Source organism: Elephas maximus, chromosome 24 (genome assembly GCF_024166365.1).
Source record: "Elephas maximus indicus isolate mEleMax1 chromosome 24, mEleMax1 primary haplotype, whole genome shotgun sequence".
Taxonomy (NCBI): domain Eukaryota; kingdom Metazoa; phylum Chordata; class Mammalia; order Proboscidea; family Elephantidae; genus Elephas; species Elephas maximus.
The window spans coordinates 16,327,490-16,343,849 of record NC_064842.1 but is presented as its reverse complement, the minus strand read 5'-3'; positions in this window follow the sequence as shown (position 1 = coordinate 16,343,849).

Sequence of the window (16,360 nt, the reverse complement as noted above, 5' to 3'; positions counted from 1 at the left end):
ATCCATAATCAACGCCCATGGAAGCAGCAGTCAAAAAAATCAAAGGACATATTGCATTGGGCAAATCTGCTGCAAAAGACCTTTTAAAGTGTTAAAAAGCAAAGATGTCACTTTGAGGACCAAGGTGCTCCTGACCCAAGCCATTATATCTTCAGTCCCTCACGTGCATGGAAAAGGTGGACAATGGATAAGGAAAACCAGAGAATTGATGCCTTCGAACTATTACACTGATGAAGAATATTGAATAGACCATGGACTGCCAGAAGAACGAACAAGTCTCTCTTGGAAGAAATACAGACAGAGTGCTCCTTGAAGCGAAGATGGCGAGACTTCATCTCACCTATGTAGGACAAGTTATCAGGAGGGATCAGTCCCTAGAGACGGACATCATGCTTGGTAAAGTAGAGGGTCAGCGAAAAAGAGGAAGACCCTTGACAAGATGAATTGACACAGTGGCTTCAACAACGGGCTTAAACATAGTAACAGTTGTGAGGATGGCGCGGGACTGGGTAATGTTTTGTTCTGTTGTGCATAGGGTTGCTATGAGTTGGAACTGACTTGACAGCACCTAACAACAACAAATAGTTGAAGTCATCATGTGTCCAACACTAAGGCATTGGCTGTATAAACTGTGGTATGTATGAAATGAAATTCAGTGCTGCTATTTTAAAAATTCCACTACCTGTCTGTCAATTTGTCATACTGTGATGGCTTGAGTGTTGCTCTGATGCTGGAAGCTATGCCACCAGTATTAAAATACCAAGAGAGTCACCCATGGTAGGCATGTTTCAGCAGAGCTTCCAGATTAAGACAGACTAGGAAGAAAGGCCCGGTGATCTACTTCTGAAAGTTACCCAGTGAAAGCCTTATAGATCACAACAGAACACTGTCCAACTCACTCTCTTCGGACATGTTGTCAGGAGGGCTCAGTCACTGGAGGAAGACATCATGTTTGGTGAAGTAGAGGTCCAGGAAAGGTGAGAGAGACCTACAGTAAAATGGATTGTCACAATAGCTGCAACAATGGACTCAAACATGCCGGGGATCGTGAGAATGACACAGGACTGGGCAACGTTGTTTTCTTTTGTACATAAGGGTGCAGTGAATCAGATTCAACTCAATGGCAGCTACCTATCTCTATTTTAAAACACACTTTTTACATGTTTTAGAAAGATATTTAATGATGTGAAGGAGCACTCACAGAATAATGTTAAGTGAGAAAAACAGAATTCAAAATTGTGTGTGCAATTTAGTCCTGATTCTTAGATAAATCAATAGAACCAAAAGAAAAAACCCAGATTAACAGTAGTGGTTTTTCAAGTGATGGGATCATGAGTGGGTTTTATTTTCTTCCTACAATTTTCTGTTTTCAACATTTTCCCAACAAGCATGAATGTTTTCATAATCAGGAATACATATATGTGCAAGTATTTTGTTTTAGTCAGTATGACTGAATCATTACCCGTCTCCTGGGAGAGCCAGGCGTTCCCTTCCATGTCCTGGAGCCTTGTCTTCCCCTGAAGTCTTCTTAAAACCAAACAATAATTTAGCCTAACTAGTAAATTTTTTTTTTTTAGTAAAGAATGTCTGCCTTGAGCATTATGCCCTTTTAAGATCTGTCTATATGGGATGAAACTGACAGCTTGTCCAACGTTATAAATGAGTCTTTACCCGTCGGAGTGTCTGTGTTGTAGTCATTCTGGTGTCCTCAGCCCCAGCACTGGGACTGGCATGTAGAGGGCTTAGTGAATATTACTTGAATAAATGGAAAAATAAAAGTTAGAAGGCCTACCACAAGGTCCTGTGCCCAGCAAGCCGGTGAGACCTTGGGGACCCCCGGGAGCACTCTGTCCTGGTGAGGATCAGAAGAGCTGTGACTCTGGGCTGGACAGGGGGCAGCGACTGGATGTTGATGAGTCAAGGAGTTGAAGCTCCCAAATCCTTGGCAAAGGCTGTTTGTAAAGAAAAGTCTAACTGCTTGTAAATACTAACACTCTACGGAGACTCTGAGTGGTGCAAATGGCTAACGCGCTCACTGCTAACTGAAAGGTTGTGGGCTTGAGTCTACTCAGAGGCTCCTCGAAAGACAGTCCTGGTGATCTCCTTCTGACAAATTGGGCATTGATAACCCTGTGGAGCACAGTTCTCCAGGGACACATGCGGGGTCACCATGAGTGGGCATCGACTCAATGGCAACTGGAAAGAAAGAACGTTATATGAAATAAGGAGCAATAATGAATAATATATAAACTAATAGATAAATGCTAGTTAAAAAGCAATGTTACTAATATAGAAGACAATTTAGCAAAAGATACTCAAAATTTTTAAAGTGTGTACCCTCTGGCCCAACAAAATATCTGGAGATATATGTGTATGTATATATACATATACATACATATACATACATAAACATATACATATATACATATAATGGAAACCCTGGTGGTGTAGTGGTTAAGTGCTACGGCTGCTAACCACCAAAAGGTCGGCAGTTCAAATCTACCAGGTGCCCCTTGGAAACTCTGTGGGGCAGTTCTACTCTGTCCTACAGGGTCTCTATGAGTCAAAATCAACTCGCCAGCAATAGGTTTGGTTTTTTTTTTGAATATATATATATAGTGACATTGGTATAAGGTTGCTCGCTCCAGGACAACAAAAGATTGTAAATGACTTACGTGTCATCATGGGAACTGGTTAAATACATCTGTTCTGATACAGCTATTAAAAAAGAATGAATTTTGATCAAAAACTCCATAGAAGAATGTTGATGAAAAGGGGGAAAATACGGAACGGAATTTCAAAATCTCACAGACTCCAGACTTCCCGGAGCCATGGAGGGTGGATGAATCCCTCAAACTATTGCCCTGAGATAATCTTTAAAAGTTAAACCAAAAATATCCCCTGAAGTCTTATTAAAACCAAACAATAGTTTAGCCTAACTAGTAAAGAATGTCTGCCTTGAGCATTATGCCCTTTTAAGATATCTCTATATGGGATGAAATTGACAGCAGCAACTCGATAGGTTAGATAAGAACCTTAGGGGGCAGTGAGTTTATGTTAAAGAGGAAGGAACAACTCAGAAAAGGAGGGTGAGGATGGTTGCACAACTCAGAGAATGTAATCAATGTCACTAAATTGTATATGTAGAAACTGTTCAAAAAAAAAACAGAACGTTGACAGATTGTGATAAATATAACTAATGTCACTGAAAAATTTTTATGGAAATTGTCAAATGGGAACCTAAGTTGTGAAAACTTCACCAAAAACTCAAAAAAAAATTATTAAAAAAAATTCCACATATTAAAAAAACCCAGTTCCGTCAAGTTGATTCCGACTCATAGCGACCCTATAGGACAGAGTAGAACTGCCCCATAGAGTTTCCAAGGAGCGCCTGGTGGATTTGAACTGCCGACCCTTTGGCTAGCAGCTGTAGCACTTAACCACTACTCCACCAGGGTTTCCATTCCACACATTAAGAGAGTGCAAAAAAGAAAGAAAAACCTCACGCCCGGTAGGATGGCTGTTATGAGAAAAAACGGAATACAGCAAGTGTTGACAAGGATGTGAAGAAACTGGAATCCTCATCTACTGCCGGTGGAACTGTAAAAAAGTGCAGTCACTATGGAAAAGAGTAGGGATCGTCTAATTAAAAAAAAAAAAATTAATAGGATACATATTTAGTGAGGCACATTTTATTACAGGCTATAACCAAACATGCATTTTAAACCACTATATATCAGTTGCACTTTGTTTTCCCTTTTCAAATAAAGTTCCACTCAGAAGTAATAACCTTTCTCATTCCTATCTCTCGCGGTAACACAACTGTCCTTTGTACTTTAATATATTCTCTTGAGGAGTAAAGGTAAAAATCTGATTGCAGAGGAAACATCAGGCCCAGATGGCTTCATTGACAAATCCCACCAATCATTGAAGGAAGAAATAATACCAATTCTGCCCAAACTTTTCCAGAATATAAAAGAGAGAACACTTTCAAACTCATTTTATGAGGCCACCATTACCCTGATACCAAAGCCAGACAAAGACATAACAAGGAAGTGACAGACCAACATCTCTCATGAACAGAGATACAACAATTCTCAACAAAATATCAAAATATATCCAGCAATATATAATAATACATCAAGACCAAGTGGAGTTTATCATGGGAATTTAAAGCTGGTTTAGTGTTTGAAAATGAATCAATGTAACTCACCGTACAAATAGATTAAGAAACAAAAACAAACCATACAGTCATATCAATAGATGCAGAAAATGTATTTAACAAAATCCAGTTTTTGTTTGTGATGAAAATATCAGCCAACTAGGAATAGAAGCGAAACTTCCTTAACGTGATAAGTATCTGTACAAAAAACCTATAGCTAATACTATGGATTGAACTGTGTCCCCACAAAATATATACTGTAAATCCTAACTCCTAAACCTGTGGTTGGAAACCCTGGTGGTGCAGTGGTTAAGAGCTACAGCTGCTAACCAAAAGGTCAACAGTTTGAATCCACCAGACGCTCCTTGGAAACCCTATGAGGCAGTTCTACTCTGTCCTATAGGGTCGCTATGAGTCCAAATCGACTTAACAGCACGGGTTTGGTTTGGTTTTATAGCTGTGGTTATAATTCCATTTGGGAATGAGTTTTCTTTGTTGTGTTAATGAGGCACTATCAGTGTAGGGTGTGTCTTGAGTCAATGTCTTTTGAGGTGTAAAATGAGCAGATTAAGTGAACAGAGACAGGGAAGAGACAAAACAAGCCACATGAAGATCACTCTCTTAGTCATCTAGTGCTGCTGTAACAGAAATACCACAGGTGGATGGCTTTAACAAAGAGAAATTTATTTCCTCACAGTAAAGTAGGCTAAAAGTCCAAATTCAGGGCATCGGCTCCAGGGGAAGATGTTCTCTCTCTGTCGACCTTCTCATCAATGTTCCCCCAGACTAGGAGCTTCTTCACACAGGGATCCCAAGTCCAAAAGACACGCTCTGTTCCTGGTGCTTCTTTCTTGGTGGTATGAGGTCCCCAACTCTCTGCTTGCTTCCCTTTCCTTTTATCTCTTGCGAGATAAAAGGTGGTGCAGATCACACCCCAGGGAAACTCCCCTTACATTGGATCAGGGAGATGACCTGAGCAAGAGTGGTGTTACAATCCCAGCCTAATCCTCTTAACATAAAATTACAATTACAAAAAATTACATAAAAAATTACATGAAATCACACAACACTGGGAATCATGGCCCAACCAAGCTGATACACACATTTTGGGGGGGCATAATTCGATCCATGACAATCACCAAGGGACAGAAGCTGAAAAGAGACATGGGCCTTCCTCCAGAGCCAAAAGAGAAAGACTTCCCATAGAGCCGGTACCCTGGATTCAGACTTCTAGCCTCCTAAACTGTGAGAAAATAAATTAGTTTGTTAAAGCCACCCATATGTGGTATTTCTGTAATAGCAGCACTTGATAGCCAAGGCAGTTCACTTTGTACTTAATGGTGAAAGACTAAATGCTTTCCTTCTATGACTGAGAAAATTACAAGAATGTCTCCTCTCACAACTCCTATTCAACATTGTCCTGGAGGTCCTATCCAATGCAACGAGGTAAGAAATAATTTTTTGTCTATTTCCAGATAACACGATTGTCTATGTTGAAAATCCAAAATAATCTTATTTAAAAAAAAAATTAGAATAAGTAAGTTTAGCAAGGTTGCAGGATACAAGATAAGTGTACAAAAATCAATTGTATTTCTCTACACTAGAAAAAAATAAAATGAACAATTGGAACTTAAAAAGAGTACCATTTATGGTTGCACCCCAAAAATGAAATATTTAGTTATAAATCTAACAGACTATGCATAAGAATCTGTATTCTGAAAACTACAACTGCTGATGAAAGAAATAAGAGAAGGATAAACAAATGGAATGATAGCCCATATTCATGGACTGGTATACTAAATATTGTTAAGATGTCAATTCTTGACATTGATCTAATCAAGAGCATAGCAGGATTTTCGTAGAAATTCACTTGCTGGTTTTAAAATTTATATGAAAAGGCAAAGCAATTAGATAATTTTGAAAAAGAAGAGCACAAAGTTTGAGGACTCACACTCCCTGATTTTAATACTTATTTTCAAGCTATAATAATCAAGACAGTGTGATACTGATGAAAAGATATTATCAATGGAACATGAGAGTTCAGAAAGAGACCCACACACATACGGTCAATTGAAAAACTCAGTGAGAAAGGGTAATCTTTTCAACAGATATTGTTGGAACAATTGGGCGTTCATAGGCAAAAAAGTAATCCTTGACTCAAATCTTGCACCAGATACAAAAGTTAACTCAAGATAGATCTTATATCTATGTGTAAAAAATTAGTTTGTTAAAGCCACCCATATGTGGTATTTCTGTAATAGCAGCACTTGATAGCCAAGACAGTTCACTTTGTACTTAATGGTGAAAGACTAAATGCTTTCCTTCTACGACTGAGAAAATTACAAGAATGTATGTAGAACTGTACATAATAAAGGGTTAATTTTATTGTATGTAAATTATTCCTCCAAAAACCTGATATCTAATACAATCCTAAAACTATTAAATTTCCAGAAGAAAATGTACAAGAAAATCTATGTGATTTGGGGTAGGCAGTGATTTCTTAGATACAACACCAATGTGATTGTTAGTTACCATTGAATTGGCTCCAACTCAGAGCAACCTTATATATAACAGAACAAAATGTTGCCCAGTCCTCTTCTGAATCTGGCTTGAACTTTTCGCAGTTCCCTGTCATGTATAGCTGCAGCCATTTTTTAATTATCTTCAGCAAAATTTTCTAGCATACAACATCAATGATATGGTTTGATAATTTTCACATTCCATTTGATTGCCTTTCTTTGGAATGGGCATGAATATGGATCTCTTCCAGTCAGATGGCCAAGGAGCTGTGTTCCAAATTTCTTGACACAAGAAAAATAAATATCAAAACCGTAATGAAATACTACTACACATCTATTACAATAGTTTAAAAAACAGCTGATGATAGCAAGTGCTGGTGAGGATATGGGGCAATTGGAATTCTTACTTATTGCTGAAAATAGTGCAAAATGGTACAGCCACTTTGGAAATAGTTTGGTAATTTCATATAAAATTAAGCATACATTTACCATATGGTCCAGCAATCCCACTCCTAGGTATTTATTTGACCAAGAGAAATTTATGTTTTATGTTCACTCAAAAACCTGTAGGCAAATATACAATGGCTTTATTCATAATCATCAAAAACTAGAAATAATCTAAATCTCCTTCGGCTAGTGAATGGATTAATTGTAGTTGCCCTTACAATGAAATATTATTTGGTAATGAAAATGAACAGACTACTGATACACATTTCAACATGGATGAATCTCAAATGCATTATGCCAAGTAAAAAAAGGCAAACTTAATAGGTTACCTGCTGTATAGTTCTGTTTAGATGACATTCTGGAAAAGGAAAAACTCTAAAGACAGAAAACAGAGCAGTGATTGTCAAGGGCTGAGGGTGGGGGGAGGGTTTGAATGCAAAGGGGTACTAGAACATTTTTGGAGGTGATGGAATTCTTCTATATCTTAACTGTGGTGATGGTTATACAAGTGTATGTGTTTAATAATGCTGTACATAGAACTATATGTAGAACTGTATATAATAAAGGGTTAATTTTATTGTATGTAAATTATTCCTCCAAAAACCTGATATCTAATACAATTTAAAAAGCCAAGAAAATTCACTCACAGTTACCATTAGTGCCTTAGAGCAATTCCTTCTACATTTCTTTCTTGTGCATCATAATTTATCCATTGCCTGCTCTGTAACAGCTCTGTTCTAGGCACTCTGCATGTGTTATCTCATTCATCCTTAAATGTGGTAATTATTTTACAGAATCCAAGTTTAACAGTCAGTTTTATGTCAACTTGGCTAGGCTATCATTGTTATGTGGCATTGAGTTGATTCTGACTCATAGTGACCCTGTAGGACAGAGTAGAACTGCCCCATAGGGTTTCCAAGGCTGTAATCTTTATGGAGCAGATTGCCACATCTTTCTCCCGTGGAGCGACTGGTGAGTTCCAACCAATAACCTTTCAGTTAGCAGCTGAGTGCTTTAACCAATGTGCCACCAGGGCTCCTCAGCTAGGTTTTAGTCCCCAGTTATTCAATCAAATTCTAATCTAAGTGTTGCTGTGAAGTTGTTTTTGTAGATGTGATTAAAGTCCATAATCAGTTGACTTTAAGGGAAAATCACATGAGGCTCAGTTCTACTCTGTAACACGTAGGGTCTCCATGAGACAAAATCCACTCAAGGGCAATGCGTTTATCCTAGATAATCTGGCAAGTGGTAAGAGGGTTGATTCTATCAGTTAAGACTCTAAGGGCAGAACTGAGGCTTCCACAAATAAGAAAACATTCTGCCTGTGCAAAGAAGCTTCAGCTCACGTCAGCCTGTCCTTCCTAATGGCCTGCCCTTCCTAATGGCCTGCCCTTCCTAATGGCCTGCCCTTCCTAATGGCCTGCCCTTCCTAATGGCCTGCCCTTCCTAATGGCCTGCCCTGTGGATTTCAGACTTGCCTTGCCAGCCCCCTTGATTACATAAGCCAATTCTGTGCATTAAATCTCTTAGTGTATGTTTCCAACTGGCTATGTTTCTGTGGTGGAACATTGACCAATATACCAAGACTCAGGGAAATTAATACCTAAGCTTACCCAGCTATTTAGTAGCTGAGGAGGTCCTCTTCTTTCCCACTGTTACACCACTCAGGGGTGAGCCCTTCAGGGACAGAAGGAGGGAACGTTTTAACTTTTCCCTTAGACTCGTCAGCTTAGGAAGGAAGGAAGGAATGGAACTCTGACTTTCCCCCTTCCACCTGATTCCAACTTTTTCCCCCTACTCCCACTGCAAAACCCTGGTCAGTGAATTCCCTAAGGCCCTTGTCTTATTTTATTTTTATCATTTTTTTATTGTGGTAAAATATCTGTAACATAAAAGTTGCCATTTCAACCATTTTTAAGTGTACGATTCAGTGATGTTAATTACTTTTGCTGTGTAGTGTTACCATCACCACAATCTAGTTGGTGAGGCACCATACACACACACACATACACTGTACACACATATACACACATCCGCACACATATGGACTGGGATGATCAGAACAGGGCCATGTATGGAATCCAGTCACATGAATAAAAGCCTGAAAGGACTGGAGGTATTTACTCTGCAGAATAGAAGAAGAGACAGAAGGCAAGAGAGGCACCTTCAGATATTTGAGGGGCTGATTTTCTTGTGGAGGAGGGAGAAGACTTATTGCAACCCCCATCTCTATTCTGATTCTTTAGATCTAGAGAGAATCACTGGTACCAATGGGTGGAAGTTACTGGAAAGTAGGTTATGACTCAGTATGTCTCTAACGATTATTTCTGTTCCACAAAGGAATAAGGTAGTGAGTCCCTTGTCATTGGAGGAATTTACATGGAAGCATCATGATCACTTAGGTGGGAGACCATAGAGGAGATTCTCTGAAAATGTGGAAGGCTGAGCATGCTAACCTCCAAGGGCTCTCCCAACTGAGAGTTTTATGATTTCACAGAAGAGCTACTTAATGTTTAGATAGCAATGTTCAATCAACAAATACACTTCTGTGTATTTTCCAAAATGTTTTAAGGAATACGCACTACTCTTATAGTGAAAAAGATAAATTTAAAAGCTGAAGTTTATTGTGTCAAATCCTGAAAGACTAGAAGGGCTGCCTGGGTCCTGTGGGGACAGGAAATCATGGCGTGACTGGTTGGCAGGAAGTGAATCTGGGAAGGCTCTCAGGGGAAGCAAGGTTTGAGCTGGATGGCCTTGACCTTCTCCATCACACCAAACCAGCCCACTGTCAGTGGAGGACAGAATTTGGTCTTAACTCTAATTCCACACTCAGTGTACACAGCCTCCATGAGGCAGGCCAGTCTACTTCCCACGATTCGGGTCCTGGGAAAACCTTCTGCAGCCTGAGACCTCGAGGCCAAGGCAGCAACTGAGGTCAATAATCTTCAGTGACTTCTTCTCTTACATGCCCATCCCCAACACACACAGCATTCTCCACCTCTGCAAAGTGCTGGCTCACCCAAATGACCTGGGGCCCCAGGAATCTGGGGGGCCATATGACTATGCTGGACAATGCTTCCTGGGTCTCACAAGGAAAGAAACAAAGCCTACAACTTGCTTTCACTGAAATGTCAAGAGACTTTGGAAATCCTTGTCAGGCCACCAAAGTTTCACCACCCCTGATGCTTGGCATTCCATCTTCTTCCAAATGGTTGCTGTCTTTCAGTGTAGCTTCTTTCAGGTCCAAGTGAAATTCTTGGAGTCCCCAGGTCTGTTGGCCTGTGCTTATTTGCATGACTAAGTAACCAACACTTCAGATGGGCAGGAAGCCAATGGAAACAAACTCTATTTCTATATTAGGTATAGAGAGGATTCTTTGCTTCTAATATTTTCCATTTTGGGTAGAAGGTGGGAGGTGGGGGCGGGGGAGGGAGCCAATATGCAGGTGTGCTTCATATCAATTAACAACTTGCTACTTTTAATTCCATCTTTTCCAGGCAACTAAATTTGCCTGGAATAAGGCCATGGTTTGCATGAGGGAGATAGAAACATTACAGGAGCTGGCATTATTTGGAGGAGAGTTTTGGGGGAGAGTTTCATGTCCAAGAAATCTGACTACCCCTTTCGATGTGAGCCAGGGGTTTTGCTTTGTGGAGAATTTAGCTGGGCTGGAGTGCCGGACACTGCCTAAGAGTTCAGAACGCTGGCCTCTGGGGAAGTTGTTCAGTTTTTATAGGCGCTCAGAAAGAAAAGACTTAGACCTAGGTCCTGGGGCTTCAGCTCAGTCTTGTTCTTTCACTGGCCTGCTCATTAACCAACTAGGCATAGATGGTTCAGTGGTAGAATTCTCGCCTCCCATGTGGGAGGCCCAGGTTCAAGTCTTGGCCAACGTCCCTCATGCGCAGCCACCACTCATCCGTCAGTCAGGGCTTCCAGACTAAGATGGACTGGGAAGAACGGCCTGATGATATACTTCCACACATCAGCCAAAGAAAGCCCTGTGGGTCACAAGGTTCTGATTTCCAGTTGATCACGGGGATGGTGCAGGACCGGGCAGCGTTTCATTCCACTATGCATGGTGTCACCACGAGTTTGTAGGCCAACTCAATGGCAGCTAACAACATTAACTAGCAACTCCAAACATGCCTGAGGTGCCTCCCGAAATGCCAGAGAAGGCCCAGCATTTGGGACACTAGGGTAATCAAATCCATGCAGCACCACCCTAGCTTTTGTGAGAGTGTGACAGTGCCTACAACCTGGGTGTGTCTACACTTACAATCAGGTTGATGAAAAACAGAAAGGGTTTGTGCATGATTGGTCAACTCTTGGGTATTGTTTATATTAGAAAAGAGTTTCAATTGAAATCATTGTGCGTTTATACATCCACATTTTTTCTTCGAAATAGTGTTCTCCATTTGAGGCAGGAGGGGACGGGGGAGTGGGAAGGCAGGAAGGTGGGGCTGGAGGAGATGAAAAATTGCAACATATAAGTGCCAAATCCATCCCTGTCATGCATTGAAATGACTACCCATGTGCCCAGGCCTGGCATGTGTGTGTGTGCATGTTTGTGCATGCATGTGTGTATGTGTGTATGCATGTGTGTGCGTGCGTGTGTGTGTGCGTGAGAGAGAGAGAAAATCTAGTCTGTACCTGGCACACTGTAGAAACTCAGCTCAGTAGATGGTGCCTGTTAGTCTTAGGCAGGGAGGAGAACGGTAAAGACAGAATGAGTCAGGGGAGGCTTTGGGAAGTTAGTATTTAGCCTATTTAGCTAGGATTTTTGTTTTTGTTGTTACTAGTGACAGAAACTCAATTTGACCCAGTTTATGGGAAGAAAGGAATGGAGAGGGAGAGGAAGAGAAGGAGAGGAACCCAATGGCTCATGCGCGTGGAGTGGGCAGGGCAGTACTGGCCTTGGGGATGACAGAATAAGACGTTCTCTCTCCATCTCTCATCTCTGTTCTTCTCTGTGTGTTGCCATCTTACTCTCATCCTCATATCTCCATGAGGTGGCAATGCTGACCATATGTAGCTTCAGGCTTACAAACTACAGCCTGATGACCAAGAAGGGGCAACAGGAACCCCTGAGACTATGGCCCCCGGACACCCTGCTAGTTCAGAACTGAAGCCACTCCCAAAATCCACCTTTCAGCCAAAGATTAGACAGGCCTATAAAACAAACCATAACACATGGGAGGAACGTGCTTCTTAGTTCAATCAATATGTAAGACCAAAAGGGCAGCACTTGCAAAGCAAAAGACAAGAAGGGAGGGAGGGGCAGGAAACCTGGACGAATGGACATTGGGCATCTGGGGTGGAAAGGGAAAGGGGGAGAGTGCTGACACATTGCGGGAATTGCAACCAATGTCACAAAACAATTTGTATATAAATATTTTAATGAGACAGTAATTTGGGCTGTAAACTTTCACCTAACACACACACACACACACAAAGCCATACACAAATAATAATAATAAAAAAAAAAAAGCAGGGGAAACAGCATTCCCACAAACCCAGTTAGAAAAATCTGAGGGAAGACCCTGGTTAGCCCAGGGAAAGGATACTGCTGTTGGCCTGGCTGCGGTCCCAGGCCCACTGCCTGGCCCAGAATCACATGGGCTGAGGTGGGCAGGGGCTGGTCCTCTGAGAAGGGAGACAGAGAACAGAACAGACAAGACCAGGTGCTCACCCTGGTGGATGTGGTTCTTGAGCTAGGCCTGGGAGATGGGTAGGATCCGGGTGGGAAAGATGAGGAGGACTTCCTTCCACTCAGGGAAGAGCAGGTGCAGACTCTGGGGATGCTGTCCCGTGGGCAGAAAGAATGCTCAAAGCAACAGCACTGATTTCTTCGTAATAAAATCCTGCATGATCACCTCCGCTTTTTCAAAGAATTCTGGATGCATTTCAAGCTTCCCCAGAAGCCAAAAGCAGAGGTAAGTCCTCCAACCCCTGACTCCTGGGGCTCCCCTTTTGTTCTGGAGCCTCAAGACAGCTTCTAAGTGTTTGGAAGGGGCTAATTTCCTCCTCAAACAACAATCCTAGTTTGAAATTTTTCTTTGCTTTCTAGATTTTTTTTTTAAAAAAAACATAGCTATTTTTGATGAAAATATAAATATCTACCCCTCTGACTGGAGAGACAGCTGCAGCTCCTGCTCTAAGCACAGGCCTCCTCCTCCTCTGGTAACTTTCCCTTAGAGTGAGGGTCCATCCTGGGGACCCTGAGCTCAGCATAAGATGGTGGAGATGTCACTAACCCAAGGGGCCATTCACCTCACCTGACCACTCAGGTCACCAGGTTTATCACAGGGACACCTGGGGAGACAGGGCCACAGACATGCCTCATAGAAACTCGGAAGCGGGTAAGGCCTGGGAGTATTGGAGGCGCTGAGGCTCCCAGGATATGTCGTTGCTACTCAACCATGAAAGTACAATCCCGTTAACCTGTCTCCTCCAAGAGCTTGTCTCAGTAATTACCATTTACATCACTATGGGAGAGGCTCTCTGTGACCTGGCTAATGGCCACCACCCCATTTGGCAGGGTTTCCCATCCCAGCACCTCGTGGGCCACTGGCTGGTTGAGGATTGGCCAACTGTGAGGCAGGAACCCAGTCCTGGGCCAGCCTTGGAACTGGGGCAGGGTAATTGTGCCACCAGAACATCACCCCAGCTCAAGAAGCAGCCAAGCACTGCTGCTTCCTCAGCAGAGGTCTGCGGGCAGGTGGTTTCCCTCAGACCCGGGTGTAGCAGACTCTCACACTGGTGCCATGATGGGCACACAGGTGGCGACATCACACATCCTGCTTCCGTTCCTGTAGCAGGGCAGATCGAGGAGTGAAGAAGGGTGCGAGGGCTAGAGCTGGGGCTGTTGGCATTCCAGTCCTGGGGGCCTTTGCACCAGTCTTGATCCCACCTCCTTTTGTGGGTTGAATTGTGTCCCCCAAAAAGGTATATTCAATTCCTAACTCCGGGTACCTGTGAATGTGACCTTATTTGGAAATAAGGTCTTTGCAGATGTAATCAAGTTAAGATGCAGTCACACCAGATTGGAATAGGCTCATGTCCAGTGACAAGTATTGTTATGAGAAGAGGAGAGGCCACAGAGTCACACAGGGAAACAGCCATGTGATGATGGAGGCAGGAACTGGAGCGATGCAGCCACAAGCCAAGGAATGCCAGGAGCCACCAGAAGCTGGAAGAGCCAAGGAAGGATACTCCCCTGGAGCCTCCACAGGGAGCAGGGCCCTGATGACACCTCGATTTTGGACTTCTAGCCTCCAGAACTGTGAGAGAATAAATTGCTGTTGTGTTAAGATACCTAGTGGGCAGCCCTAGGAAACAAATACATCTCCCAGGTGTGCATATGATATATGATGTATGAAGAGGGTTGGGCCCCTATTCTACCTCCACACTTGTTCTTGATCATGTGCCTGAGTGGACATCTCAGCCCACCGTGAGGTGCAAATGTGAGTGGTTCTCACTCCTGACATCACCCTGTCATCCCAGGCAGGTCTGCCCAGGGTAGATACTTAGAACAGCAGGCGATGTTCCCTGTTAAAGGTCACCTAATCCTGGCCTCAGAGGGGGCCCAAAACCCTCAGTAACCATTTCTGGAAGATTCTCTCATCAAGGGTCCAAGAGGGAGTCTTTCACAGGTGAGGGAAGGAACAGTCCCTGGCTGAGAGACCTCCGTGGTACAGGAACTGGATGTCGGAGGTGGGATTCAAGTTGTGGCTCTGCTACTAACCAGTTGTGAGTCTTGGGCAAGTGGCTTAACTTCTCTGAGCCTGTGTCTTCAGATATTAATGAGAGTGTGATGTAAAAACCATTTTATAGATTTGTGAAGATAAAATAGCACAGGTGAAAATTCCTAGCACATGGTTGTTGTTAGCTGACACTGAGTCGGCCCCCACTCATGGAAATCTTATGCACAACGGAATGGAACAAAACACTGTCCTGTCCTGTGGCATCCCGATGATCATTTGCAGATCAAAATGTTAAGATCCATAGGGTTTTCTTTGGCTGATTTTTGAAAGTAGATCACTGGACCTCTCTTCCTAGTCTGTCTTAGTCTGGAAGCTCCACTGAAACCTGTTCAGCATCATAGCAACATACAAGCCTTTACTGCAGGGTGGTAGCTTCCCATAAGGTGCATTGGCCAGGAATCGAAATCAGGTCTCCTGGATGGGAGGCGAGAATTCTAGCACTGAACCACCACTGCCTTCATAGCACATGGTAAAACCCAGCGCCATTGAGTCGATTCCGACTCATAGCAACCCTGTAGGACAGAGTAGAACTGCCCCACACAATTTTCAAGGAGCACCTAGTGGATTCAAACTGCCAACATTTTGGTTAGCAGCATAGCTCTTAACCACTATGCCACCAGGGTTTCCATAGCACATAGAAGACAACCAATAAATGCAGTTCAGGTGGAAGCTCTTCTTGAAGAAGGAGGAAAGTACTTTGCAAACAATATAGCACAATGCATGTGATAACAGTTGTTACTATTGTCATTCAAATTTGTTCCTGATATGTTTTGTAGAAACTGAATCTTGGGTTACACGACCATTCCACAGAGGCTTTAATCAGGTGCTGACTTGCTATTAGGAGCCCAGAAATGCCCGTATTGGTAGTCTCAGAAACGAGAACCCACCCTCTGGGCTCAGGTGGCCCTGCATGCAGCCCACATTGCCCTGGCCCAGGTGTGTGTGTGCTCCCCTCCTCCTCTGAAGGCTTCGTGCTAAGGAATGGATAGACAAATCCAACCACGGCCTTCCTGCCTCCACCCACCTCTCCTCCCCCAGTGCTTACTCATGTATCCCTTCCTGTGGCTGGCCACAGCCAAGCACGAAATGCTCTAAGAACCTGGACGTGTGGGGAGTTCTGGGAAGCAGATGCCTTGGTGCTTGTCAGAGTCCTTCCCCCCTGTGTTTGAGGAGAATTCACTCAGTGGGGGACACAGGTACTCACCCTCTGGGAGAGAGGCACTGGCTGGCTCAACCTGAGTCACCTTCCTGAGAGCGGGAGGATTGGGGCTGGGAGAGGAAAAGATATCTTGGTGCACTTGAAGGGTTTCTTCTCTTTATGTTGTGGGGCTAGAGGGTAATGCTGACTTTATCTCCCTATTTACCTTCCTGCCAGCCCCTCGGAAGTGGAGAAGCTCTGCAAAAGAAATTCTCTGGCCAAGAGCATTCCCAGCATCATTTTAGCCTATTGAGTATTTGGAAGATCGACA